The sequence below is a fragment of the Gymnodraco acuticeps genome, unplaced genomic scaffold (assembly GCF_902827175.1).
Source record: "Gymnodraco acuticeps unplaced genomic scaffold, fGymAcu1.1, whole genome shotgun sequence".
NCBI lineage: Eukaryota > Metazoa > Chordata > Actinopteri > Perciformes > Bathydraconidae > Gymnodraco > Gymnodraco acuticeps.
The window spans coordinates 1,751,174-1,764,673 of record NW_022990501.1 but is presented as its reverse complement, the minus strand read 5'-3'; the positions used below and the strand labels follow the sequence as shown (position 1 = coordinate 1,764,673).

The following is a 13,500-nucleotide window of genomic DNA, read 5'->3' as shown; positions in this document are numbered from 1 at the left end:
CAATGGGGAGAGAAACATTATCTTTCGATCCCGTTTGAATTGTGCCACGAATTACACATATGATGTTTGTCAATCTTAAAAAAAAATGTCCATGTCAAAAAAGTCACAATTTGTCTTAAAACTGTTGAAATATAAGACTGTGAATTATACGCGACTAGAAAGACTACAAATCCCAGAGTCGCGTAAATGAATTTAGCTAGCTGACATTAACGTTACACATTACACTCGTGTTACTCACCGAAACCTTGTAAAGCCGGTCCTGCATGCTGGAACCGACTAACTCCCCTTTTGTGTATGTACAGTTCTCAACATGGCCAGACTTGTAGTGATTTTTACCTCTTTTAATACTTTTCGCTTCATTCTGAAAAGAGGGGAAATGTGCTAACGTGACGGCCATCTTGGTGTTGGTGACGTATGCAAGACCAGGGTTGCGTTCCGATAATCCAAAAATCAGCTCCTAAGTTCTAACCCTATCTCCTATTCCTTGACCTCTGAGTGAAACGTCATGGGGTTAAGGGATAGTGGATAGGAGAATTCAAAAGGATTTAGGAGAAGAGACTGCGGTACTTTAGAGAATCCGAATGCACTTTCACTATCCGACGTGTTTATGATGCGCCAGCGGACGTCCTGAATGTGCGTCTGCTGCTGTGGGGAAACTATGGAAACTACAGTTCTCTATACAGCGGACTACAACATGGATGTTTAATAAGAACGAGGGACTACTGTAAACTCATCTAGAGACTCTGCACCGTGCTCTGATGCTGTTGCTTTATGCTTTATGAACGTGGACAACAGAGAAACATATTCTTCATGACCAAAGTTGGAATTGAAATAAAAAAAGAAAGTGAAACTTATGCTCGTCACCCTCTCCCTCCGGTCCACATTAATACAAATATCTTAAAATCAATACAAATGTATTTATTATAAACGTTAGTCCTTACCATCTATCACTGTGTATATCACCATTCAAACAAACCCCACACAGCTCAGTAAAGACTGTGAGATGTTGACTTTATTTGATCATTTCAGTAAAAACTAACGTTCATATTTCTCTTTTTGATTATAATACTGATGAACGTTCAGAAAAAAGCACTTTGGCAACTTACCACATACGTTTTAAAATGCTTAATAAGCACCGTAACTTTCATGATATAATTTCTCGGTCATAATCGTTTGTTTCCGTGAACGGCCGACTGTTGAGTGACGGCAAATGCTGCGGCTGCAATGCATTGTGGGGCAGCATTTTCTCCTCTCCTTTCGGTTAGGGAGGTCCAGTGGTTCCTAAGCTAAAGGAGGTTATTAAGGAAGTTTGAAACCTCCTTTCCTTTCATTTGGAGATTTGGAACGGCACTTATCATGGCTGCCACTGAGGGACTTCCGGGTCATTTCACTTGGTTAGGAAGGTTCCTACGCAGCCCTGGAGGGTTCATAGAGAGAAAAATAAATAAAACGTGGCCACGTTTTACTTTCTCGTGCGTACGAGTTACTTTCTCGTGCGTACGAGTTACTAAAGCGTGCGCACGAGTTAATAAAGCGTGGCCTCGTTTTGTGTGTGTGTGTGTGTGTGTGTGTGTGTGTGTGTGTGTGTGTGTATGTGGGGGGGGCATTTGTTTATGATAGTATCGTTCGTTCCGGTGCACTCCGGCAGGACTATAGCACATCGAGATTAAGATTAAACAAATTTCTTTCACTTGGGAATACACTTAACTATGGGGAACCAGATTTGTGTAAAGTACTGTTCGTGGTAATTTGAAAACAAATGCCGGTGGTGTCGGATACACACGAACACAGAGCGGAGCTGAGCACACACACACACACACATCATGCGCCCCGGTGACAGGACATCTCCTTCATAAAACGAGGGAGAATACTCTGGTAGTTCGATGTGTGTATATGTGTGTGTGGTTAAACGTAGCAGCCTCGATCTCTATTCAGCGGTTCTAATGAAGGGAAACGCAGTGAAGTAAACAGTAAAAGGCACAGCTCTTTGCAGCTGGTGCTGCTCTTCTCAGATTCTGCTGAGTTACACGTTACTGCCTCCAGTGCCCTGTACGACGAAGCCAGTTCAACAGACCCTGGACCTGGATATGTTTGATTTACCCGGCTTAACTAACCCTAACAAACGCGATGTCGCTAAGCGGTCCTACGAAGCTGGTTATCAACTCAGTAAATCAACCAGGGTTTCTCTGTCCGGCTGAGCGCGCGCTCACGTGAAAGGGACAGGGTTACCAACATTTGACCAATCACAAACATGGAGACGCGTGCTGACAGCGCAGCGTCATACTTCATGAATGAATAGTGTAAATAGCAAATCCTGCTTCGTAGTACAGGCCACTGGTGCCGCAGAGATTTCATAAAGTGAAGGAGGTTTTCCTTCTATAAAACAGCTGTGGGCAGCAGATACTGTGAGTCTCGGACAGGAATCCATCAATTTAAATAAAACGAGGCCACGCTTTATTAACTCGTGCGCACGAGTTACTAAAGCGTGCGCACGAGAAAGTAAAACGTGGTCACGTTTTATTTATTTTTCTCTCTATTAACCGTCCAGGGCTCCGTAGGTTCCTAAGCTAAATGGACTATTGGAACGCAACCCCGAGTTGTAGTTCATTGAGCGCTTCACACAAAAAAATGTGTTGCTTCACAGTTTTACGACACGTTTTTATTTTTTCATATCTTTTAAATTGACAAACATCATATGTGTAATTTGTTGCACAATTCAAACGGGATCAAAAGATAATCTTTCTCTCTCCATTGACTTCAATACATACTTTTTCCGAAATAAGGTCCCATGGAGGTCCCCCGGAAGGGGAGGGACTTTGCCACTCTATGAGAGTTCACATGTATGCTACATTGAAGGGTGGAATTGACTACACATCTTCAGAAACATAATTTGCTTCAGATATAACTCATAGCAAATAAAGTATAACAATACAAGTAATAAAAAGATAAAACACTGGCAAGTAATTTACGTTAGAATAAATAGAATGGTTTTGAATAATATATGAGAGTAAAATCTACGTCACTTTACAGCCCCGCCCACTTTTGGGGAAACCAAGGCTGTCATTTGAACGGCGATCAAGTCTGAAGCCACAGAGCTCTTCTTTTACTGTCCTTTCTTCTTAGAGGACAGTAACTCTGGATTTGTTTTAGTTTGAGGTGCAATAAATGACACAGCAGCTTTTTGGCATGTTAAAACTGTTATTTTCTGCCTCACTCATGAGAGTAACAGCTGGAGAAATTACAGCCTTGTCTACTGATTTTAATTTAACCATATATCGAGCCCGATTCTCGATTTCAAATGTGTGCTCTAAGATGATATTTATAAATGACTATTATCATTATTATAAGCAAGACAATAGCAATGGCAAAGATATGTAGAAAATAAACGTATTTAAGATACGTTCATAACAAACGTAACATGGGAGAAAATAAGTTTCTAGCTAAACGTAATTGAGAATGCAGTTTAGTTCTGTGGGAACGTAATTTTTAGGAGACAGGGTTGGACTTTTTTTGTATGAATTTATGTTTCATCCAATCACAGAACTTGTTGACTTATCACGAGGTTTGTCAAAGCGGACAGGCGTCGTCACAACAATAGCTGGGGATTGTGGGTAGTGTAGTCTCTGTGGCGCTCCACATTTCAGAGAAAACAAGTTGTTTCTCAGAATTTAAGGGGAAAAACACAAAAGCATTGTACACAATTTAAACCTATCAATGTCATTTAATTAACAAAGGTAATCTGGTGTTTTTGAGTTGATGAGTAGTGGAGATATCACTGTCAAATCAATCGACAGTAAGGAGAATACATACTTCCGGGTGTACAATTCTCCGTTATCCAATGGGAATGGACGCTCACATTGCCTTTAAGAGCTGCCGACATAAACAGATGCGGTGCTTCCATGAGCATCAAATACCGCCGCCAATGGGAATACATTGCAATCAGTTGAAAGCTCTTTGCATCCGTTTATGAAGCTGAAGGAGTCTCGGCGCGTCCCAACTGCACGCCACGGTCACCGGGTCAGCGTCGCTCCTGGACGTTTAGGGAGTGAGAGTGTGTTGTCACTACATACTGAGCGGTTTCCTAAAGGTTGCCACATGCCATACTGTAGTTCTTGACCAAGACAAGTTTTTCTTCAAGAAACAATGAATGTTGCTTTTAAATGTGCTGTATTATGTTGTTATGATTGAATATATCTGAATTAACAGGCCTCCCTGTGTCTGTCATCGTGCGGTGCATTAAAGCAGAAACCTTTGAGTCCGAAGCCAATGCAGAAGTGCCTTAAACGTGCATTATTTCTAATAGTGGCTACTCCAAAGTCTGGTTGTATAGAAGTCTGGGAGTAATTTATATGTCTTTTTACTTCTTTTATGACCTCAATAAACGTTTCCCCAACAAAATGATTGTCTGAGTAGCTAGTTTAATATATGCGTCTGCTCTTTTTGTATATCGTTGTCCAATTTAGATTAAAATTAATTTCTTAACCTGTTCAAGGCGTGGCTACCCTGTGATTGACAGGTCGCTAGTACGTTGTCTGGTTTGAGTGTTGTCTGTGTTTTGCCTAAGAACTTTAATCTAATTCCATCAGAATAAAAAAAAATCTGTATTCACTTTTACTTTACTCCACCCTGCCGTGACACGTATGGTTCCTAAAAACCAAGATGGTCAAAACGCTAAACTGGAGGCTTCAAAATGGTGGCCCACAAACCAATTGGTGATTTCATGTCCACTTCTTATATACAGTTTATGGGCTCGCTCCTCTGAAGCAATGACAGACAAAAGCATGCAGAGTGATGACTGAATGAAGCAACTTGCTCGCTTGCTCACTGTTTGAAACATTGACCCCATCGGACAAAATCACAGTTTTTCGCCTGTTTCTTTAATGCGCAATTTAACTATGATGACTCTAAAAGTCATGACAAAACACTACAAAAAATCTCAAAATGCAAGAAAAACATACGAGTGGTATTTAAAACGATTGAATGTGAATTGATAGGACTAGAAGGTTTGTGTGGGTGCTGTGCTTGGGACAACTGCTAAGTAGGGTAGGTTTGAGGACATAAGTTCATTTGGGGGGTGTGGGGTTGCAGCACATCGTTAAAATTCTCAAAGGGGATTTAATGACCCAAAATGTGTCCAGCTGCCAATTGGGAGGGATGGTTGGCAGTAAATAAGCATGAGAGTCAGGAGCCAAAGAAGGCTCTGAGGGACAAACGAAAAGGGAGAGCAATGTATTGGGAATTAAAGATTGCATGTGGACAGGTAAACAGTGCTCATACAGTACTAGGACAACAATAAAACGGTATGAGAGAAATGAAGGGATTTTTATATGTGACTTTCTGATCTGATAGTACAAGTTGAGCAGCTGAATTAATGGCTAATGGAACTGCAGTATCATCAAGGGAGGGCAAGATTAAGTGATTTCAAGAGGGTTGAGCATAAAAAACAATAAATGCTTTCATGGAATACACTTTAATTGTGGGATCGGACAAATGTGTCTGGTGTTAAGAATGTCATACCCAATCAAAAACATAAATGGAAGATATTCTCCATATGATAAATGACAAAAAAAAGATCTGACAAGAATACCTAGGTTTATTGTCATGGGGCATTTTTACAGACCTATATATCTGGCTTTTCTTACAGCGATTACTGTAGCTGCAATGTGTTGCCTCAACTGCTGAGCAGAAGACTTCCTTTCTGCTAACTTCGATCAGCAAACAGGAAGGAATGATGCCGGAGTGAGCATAGGGTCAGGAAGAGCTGTCAACATACCTGTCTCCCCTAGATGCTATCCGTACTGAAAGACTTTCCCCTGGGAGTGAGGTCACACATCACCTCAACAGTTTGTTCCCATGAGATGTCACGCTCCCTAAAACTAACCAGAAAATCGCCTTATTGCTCCCCACAACTACCATCTAATACCTTATACTTCTACTCTTTTTATTTTTTTAGATTTAGAGTTTTTGCAGTATCTTGCAATCCCTGCACATCTTTAAATCCTAACCAACATAAACTGTGAATATCAGAACCTTTACTATAAGATGTGACAGCTACGAAAAAGGATGGATTCAGCATTAATGGTAATTTATGTGACACATCTCTGTCTATTCAGCATTAACGTTGTCATTGCCAGGTTTAAATGCCACTATAAGTCAATATATTACTTGGCACTGCTTAACCATTAGCTGCAACAACAGTGAAGGAATGTGCTGTATGTAGCACTTTTGAAGCAGTGGCACCTCCAGACATTTTTCATAGGGGTGGCCAAATGGGGCCACTGAAAATCTTGGGGTGGCCCACCCAAACCAAGAATGTAATTGTTGTAAAAGTATAGACTAGATGAAAACAATGGCAAAGATAATCACCTACTGATATACTTTGGTTTCTTATTTTACATTTTCTAATACTATTCATCTGAAGTGAATATAATACGGATAGTTAACATTTTACTTCAAACAACATTTAAAAGAACCTTGTTTTGTGTTATGTATACATGTGTTGGTGATTTATTGTTTTGTTTTTTATATATGCTAGTTGTTCTTTCCTTTTAAAAAGACAAATACAGCTTAATTTAAATAAGTTCCTTTATTGTAAGGCACAAAATGTTCAGCATTCTCAACACATACAATACACAACAGCAACACAACATGTTCTTCAGTTATATTATGTCTCTAGGTCAGTGGTTCCCAAACGGTGTGCCGTGAGGCAAGTCCGGGTGTGCCGTGGGATTTTGTGACAACCATACGTTATTATTGCAATATACAACTACACAAAAATAATTACTTTTTAATTTACTATATCAGTACTTTGTAGGTTTATATGTACGTAATCTGCGCGACTTGCGCGTCCACATCTCCACGTGCAGTGCTGCATAAACATGGCTGAGTCAGCGATAACTCTCGAGGGCTGGAGGTATGCCCATTATTTTGAGTTCGTCCGAAGAATAGACAGGAATGTGATGGTGAGGTGCAAACTGTGTCCAGGACAGAAGCTGTTATCCACTGCTGTAAACACCACGTGGTCAAACCTCAACAAACACCTGCAAAGAACACATGCTAAGGTGAAGCTACCGCACAGCTATTTGTTGTTTCTTTATATCACGTAGTCTGTTCTTCTTCTCTGTCTTCCGGTTGTTGCCTGTTTTGAATGACAAATACACACTACCGCCGCCTGATGGTAAGGAAAGTTATTGCCACTCACGCATGCGCAGTTCGTACGTGCTCGGCGAGTAAAGTAACGAGTTACTTTATGTAGATAGTAACGAAGTAGTGTAATATATCGGCAAAAATATTTACAATAGCACATGTTTCAATGCTGATTGCTGAAATGTTACATTTATAATTTGTAGTTCAGGACCATGCAATGCAGCTTCCTTGCATTGACAGTTCTCTGTGCTGAATTTCTGCTGAGTTTCCTTTGCCTCATTTTTTATTTTGTGACCTGTCTGGTTTAAATGAGTGTGTTGCTGTTTGATGAAGCCTAATTTGATAAAGTTTCAAATTAATTTCTGAAATATTTCGTTAATAAATATTTCATGAGTAATATAGTTGTCTTTGTCACATTTTATTTGGCATTAGTAAATAATTATGCACATTTACAGATATTTTACATGATATGAGTGATAACACGTGTTATAAGGGCTATTTTGCACAATAGGTGTGCCTTGAGATTTTTACTTGTCCTTTGGTGTGCCTTGGGCACAAAACGTTTGCTCCACTGCTCTAGGTTATAAATTGTTTTAGACTGAACAAAGCTGTTTGTGTCACACTGGGATCAAAGATGATTGACATGACTTTATTAAATCAAGTTTTAAAACATGACTATTTTATTTCAACAGGACCCAAAAACACAAGGGGTATAACATGGTAAATACATACTGTGATTGAACACAAAAACACCATCTATTATTGACCTTTATAGCAAATTCAAAACATTATAAATGATACAAAACACCACCTTTTAGTATTAGGCAAGGCAAGGCAAGGCAAGGCAAGGCAAGGCAAGGCAAGGCAAGGCAAGGCAAGGCAAGGCAAGGCAAGGCAAGGCAAGGCAAGGCAAGGCAAGGCAAGGCAAGGCAAGGCAAGGCAAGGCAAGGCAAGGCAAGGCAAGGCAAGGCAAGTTTATTTATATAGCACTTTTCAACACAAGGCAATTCAAAGTGCTTTACAAAAAATGAAAGAGATTAAGAAAATGGCATTAAAAAGAAAAGCTAATAAAATAAACATTAAAAGAAAAAAATACATGGCAGTCAATTAAACATTAAAAGAAAAAAGTACATGGATAAAAGTTACAGTGCAGTCTAAGATATGAATAGTTCAATTAAAAGCAGCGGCAAAAAGAAAAGTCTTCAGCCTGGATTTAAAAGTAGTCAGAGTTGTAGCGGACCTGCAGGTTTCTGGGAGTTTGTTCCAGATATTTGGAGCATAATAACTAAACGCTGCTTTACCATGTTTAGTTCTGACTCTGGGGACAGAAAGCTGACCAGTCCCTGAAGACCTGAGAGATCTGGATGGTTCATAATTTAGCAGGAGGTCAGAAATGTATTTTGGGCCTAAACCATTCAGTGCTTTATAAACCAGCAGCAGTATTTTGAAATCTATTCTTTGACACACAGGAAGCCAGTGTAAAGACTTCAGAACAGGAGTGATGTGATCCACTTTCTTAGTGTTAGTGAGGACTCGAGCAGCGGCGTTCTGAATCAGCTGCAGCTTCCTAATAGATTTTTTAGTGAGACCTGTGAAGACACCATTGCAGTAGTCGAGTCTACTGAAGATAAAAGCATGGACAAGTTTTTCCAAATCCTGCTGTGACATTAGTCTTTTAATCCTAGATATATTCTTTAGGTGATAGTAGGCTGATTTAGTAACAGTTTTAATGTGACTGTTGAAACTCAGGTCAGAGTCCATGACTACACCTAGATTTCTGGCTTTATCTGTTGTTTTGAACATTGCACACTGAAGCTCAGTGCTAACTTTTATACATTCTGACTTGGCTCCAAAAACCATTACCTCAGTTTTATCTTTGTTTAATTGGAGAAAGTTCTGACACATCCAGTCATTGATTTGTTCAATGCACTTATTCAGTGTTTGAATTGGAGCATAGTCTCCTGGTGAAATTGTCACGTAAATGTGTGTGTCATCTGCATAGCTATGGTAACTTATTTTGTTGTTCTTCATTATCTGAGCCAGTGGTAGCATGTAGATGTTAAAGAGAAGAGGCCCCAAGATGGAGCCTATTAGACAGAAAATAGGTGACGAGACATATTTCTATTTTTTTTTTAGATTAGGCCACTGTGGTGAGAGTAATACATATAGCTTGTATTCCATTTGTTTTGAAAATGTATATTTATACTTTATAAACAAACTGGTTACCCTTTTTTAAAATTAGCATACAGAACATTATGAAAACAAACTTGACTAATGGTCGGCTCATAACCTCAGAACACAGAAAAGGAAAAACTGCATAGATTCTCGTTTCATTTTGAAGGAGCTGCATACCTAAAGTGTGTAGAAGACTTAAATGATTACAAAGGTCACAATCACATTAATAAAACTGTAAGTTTCACTTTTACAAAACAGAGTTCCACATGTACATATGTAGTATGTAGTATGTATGGCCATCTCCTCACTAGCCCTATGCTGCTGCTCCCCTGCCAGCTGTCTCTCCTTTACTCATCTTCTTCTTAAAATAAGAAGAAATGTCTGTTGACTTTCTCTTCATTTTATGCAAATTGACATTAAACACAGCAGTGATTAATAGTAGCCTACGCATTACACCAGCCCAGCATACCGACATCAGCTAACGTTAGCTTAGCAAGCTAAACTAACGCTAACTAGGATAGCCGCCAAAGTGTGTAGGCCTACAGACGAATTATTATACCTGAAGTCAAGCCAGCCTTTACTGAGCCCCGAGCCTGTTTTGCAGGTCTTCCGCCGTTTTTCTCGTTTTAATGCCATTGAACACACATTTTGATCAGAATAACAGCTAAAGGTAAGCATATCTCCGTTTTTTGCTACCTAAAGCTAACACACTAAAACCTAAAGTGTTGTGGGGCTTAACAGGCAACGAACGTATACGACTTACCTTCTGGTCTGGTGGATTTTTGTCAAGTCAGTAGAAAAGTCAGTAGAAAGAAACGTTTTGCTGCAACCTGCTGCTGTCTGTGCAAATATCAGAGTGGTGCGCGCGAGTATCAGAGTGGTGCGCCGAGTATCAGAGTGTTACCATGGTAGCAGTGGGACGTATACGACTTACCTTCTAGAAGTCTGGTGGATTTTTGTCATGTCAGTAGAAAAGTCAGTAGAAAGAAACGTTTTGCTGCAACCTGCTGCTGTCTTTGCGAATCTCAGAGTGGTGCGCGCGAGTATCAGAGTGGTGCGCCGAGTATCAGAGTGTTACCATGGTAGCAGTGGGACGTATGACTTACCTTCTAGAAGTCTGGTGGATTTTTGTCAAGTCAATAGAAAAGTCAGTAGAAAGAAACGTTTTGCTGCAACCTGCTGCTGTCTGTGCGAATCTCAGAGTGGTGCGCGCGTGTATCAGAGTGGTGCGCCGAGTATCAGAGTGGCTGCAGTATGAGCATTGGAAGCTCAAATCAAGCGACTCGCTGGCTGTGTATTTATTTGTTGTTAAATATCAGATAAACTACTACGCATACGTGACTGGCGAGGCGGTGTGTGTGGTGGGGGGGCCAACAAATATATCAGGGTGGCCATGGCCCCCCCTGCCCCCCCCCCCCCCTGCTGGCGCCACTGTTTTGAAGCACTGGCAGCCAAACTACCAACCCAGTCTCATAAAAAAACGTGTAATAACTACGTTGGTCCACAACTTGAGACGTAGTATTTCCACAAAAACGCCTCTGAAATTGTAAGATCCCTACGTTTTTTTTCACCATTCATTCCAATGGCTGGCGTCTATGTCACATGATCTTCAAATTCCTCCCTGCAGAAAAAAAAAAAATGGCCGAACTTCGTTTTATTCTCGGTGGAAAATGCCTATTTTAAGGTTAGTTTGGCCATTAAAATGCATTTTGATGTCATTTGATGCGAGAAATATGAGTTGTTATTTCAGATTATGTGTGCAGTGGATGTACATGATCTTTAGTTTGCTAGTTATTATGAAGATTACTTCAGGAAATTGTGTCCATTCAACGTTTTCATTGTTACCAAGGTGGTTGCTAGGGACGCTGCTATCGATATTATTTCTGTTATGTTGTGTTTAATGGTGTTATCTTTATTGCTACACCCTTCCCCAGTCAATTTATAGTGTTGGTCCACAGCGCAAACTTATTAGTTTAACAAAATCCGCATCTAAAATTGTGGCATAGATACATTATTTTCCCCTGTGCAATTCTCCATTTACTCAACAATAACACAAAATTATCCTTGTGTTTATTTATTTGTTTGATTAATAAACACAAGTTGGAGTCCGTCAGGACCGAGGGTCGGAGCAGCTCATTTGCTTTAGAGAATATTACACCCGGAAGTAAGTATTCTCTCCGCTTCGCTTGACAAACCCCGTGATAGTCCTCAAGCTCTGTGATTGGAGAGTGTGCTCCGAGGATTACGCCAAGCGTCGAACAGCACTTGAAATGGGATGGAACCACGGCAGACTGTCCAAAAATGGGGCGAAGCCTGCGAGCTAGTTCAGGCAGGCCCATTCCCAAACCGCCCCCTACAACCTACCCCTCCGTTTGCGCGTTCACGCGGAGGGTCCGCCTTATTGAGGGCTGTTCCAAAGCAACGAGTGTGGAGGGGGAGTGGGCTATCAAGCCCTCAAACAGCGAGTCTGCAGCGGTGCTGACTTGAGACCGGTCTCTACCTGACCGGAGTCACGCTGTGTGTGTCCGTCAGGAAACACGCTGTTTACAAGTAGTTCCAGCAAACATCCACTGATAAATTGCGATGTTAACAACCTCATGATAACCTCATATGTTTTTAACTTAGGATCATACCTGTGTTTAGTCTAGAAAAAGGTAAATGTGTGCATTTTATTATAAAGTTGTGTATATGTACAGACCGTTGCAAAAACAAAGAAGCTTATAAACATCAGGTTTAAAACTAAAAGAGCTTTGAAACACATTGAAAGATGTTTGGAGTTTTATTTGAGTTATTCATTTAAACTTTTTGTCTAAGAGATGCTGATTTGAAACCGTTGTTACATACAGTTACGGCATTTCCTGTTTCTGCCGGAGAGAGGGGAGGCCGTCCCAAAGCTTGCTGCTGTATTTACTCCCTCCATCTGACAGGAGGGAGCCTCGTTGAGCTGCGAGTGTGGCTTCAGACGGAGTTCACTCCATCACGGAGGGGTAGGGTCGAGGGAGTGGTTTGGGATTGGGCCGCAGTCAACTCGAGCATTTCCGCTGCATTCATACATAACGCCCCCTTGCCACTCTACAACCAACCAAACAGAGTCTCCTTAATATGCCACTCTATTTAACCTGCCAGATCTCTCTCCATGCATTGCTTGGTGCTGCTATTACTGCAGCTCTACGTCGCTGCTGCTTGCCTGCTGCGTTCACTTGCTATTGCTGCGTTCATGTTCCTGCTGCTGTGTTTCATGTTGCTGCTGCTTGCCTGCCGGTGCTGTCCTTGCAAATGTCTATTGCAATCTCCGACTCTGGAACCGAATCATCATACGCAAGAAGCCGTAAGAAATGCCTCATTCCCGAAACACAGGCTAGCTCAGAGCATGGTTCAGACGCCGCTGGAACGAGCCATAGCTCCCGCACGACACACATTCAGGTGTCCCTTCCGTCCTCATCTGGAGTAACTTTTAATATCCTTTGGGCCAGAGGAAGTCCCGAGTTCTACGCCAGCTCCGGTAACAACCCCTCTCTTGTGTGTCAGCTAAGAGTCGCACTGTCTCTCGGTCGGTGGGTATTTAAACACCAAAAAAGGCAGGAGCAAGCTAACTCCGGCATCCCCAAAGTACCTGCCATCCTGTCCTACCTTCTCGAAGTAAAATCAGCGCTTGAAGCCTTTAATTGCACGATATATTCCCGTGAACAAACTCGATTTCCTCTACCTGCAATGTAAATAAATGTTTCTACTTCCGCGTTCAACCACGTTGTGCCGCTGACGTCACACTCACGAGGATTCTGGGAATTGGAGTCCCAGATCCAGCCACGAGTTCTTGCTTCCCCCTTGCAGCAGCAGTTCCTTAGGAATCGCATCTTGGCAGGTATATAATACTATTCTGCATAAGCAATATTTTATTATGGAAATATTTGGCCTGCAGTAAGTCATATTTGAGGCAATTATACAGAAGTTGTATGTGTATAAGTATGTATACTAGGCCTACTATAAATCAATACAATTAAAAACGGAAATAAATTAATAATTTCCATCACGTGAATATGAAGGGAAGCTCGATACATTTTTGACCATCATTTTAGACTTCAATCTCCTACAGTGTCTTTTCTATGAATACCATGAATCATTCTCTGCCAAGTGGCCATGTACATTTAATCACCTACCAAATAAGAGTTTTTCCTCACA

The 13,500-nt window shown here is 41.0% G+C and overlaps 1 long non-coding RNA gene across 1 annotated transcript; it reads left to right on the top strand.

The window, feature by feature from the left end:
* Positions 1–6,602: 6,602 nt before the first annotated feature.
* LOC117552996 lies at positions 6,603–7,816 on the top strand. Its single transcript, XR_004570059.1, has 2 exons — positions 6,603–6,676; positions 7,727–7,816. It is a non-coding gene; the product is annotated as an uncharacterized LOC117552996 (long non-coding RNA).
* The last annotated feature ends 5,684 nt before the right edge of the window (positions 7,817–13,500 follow it).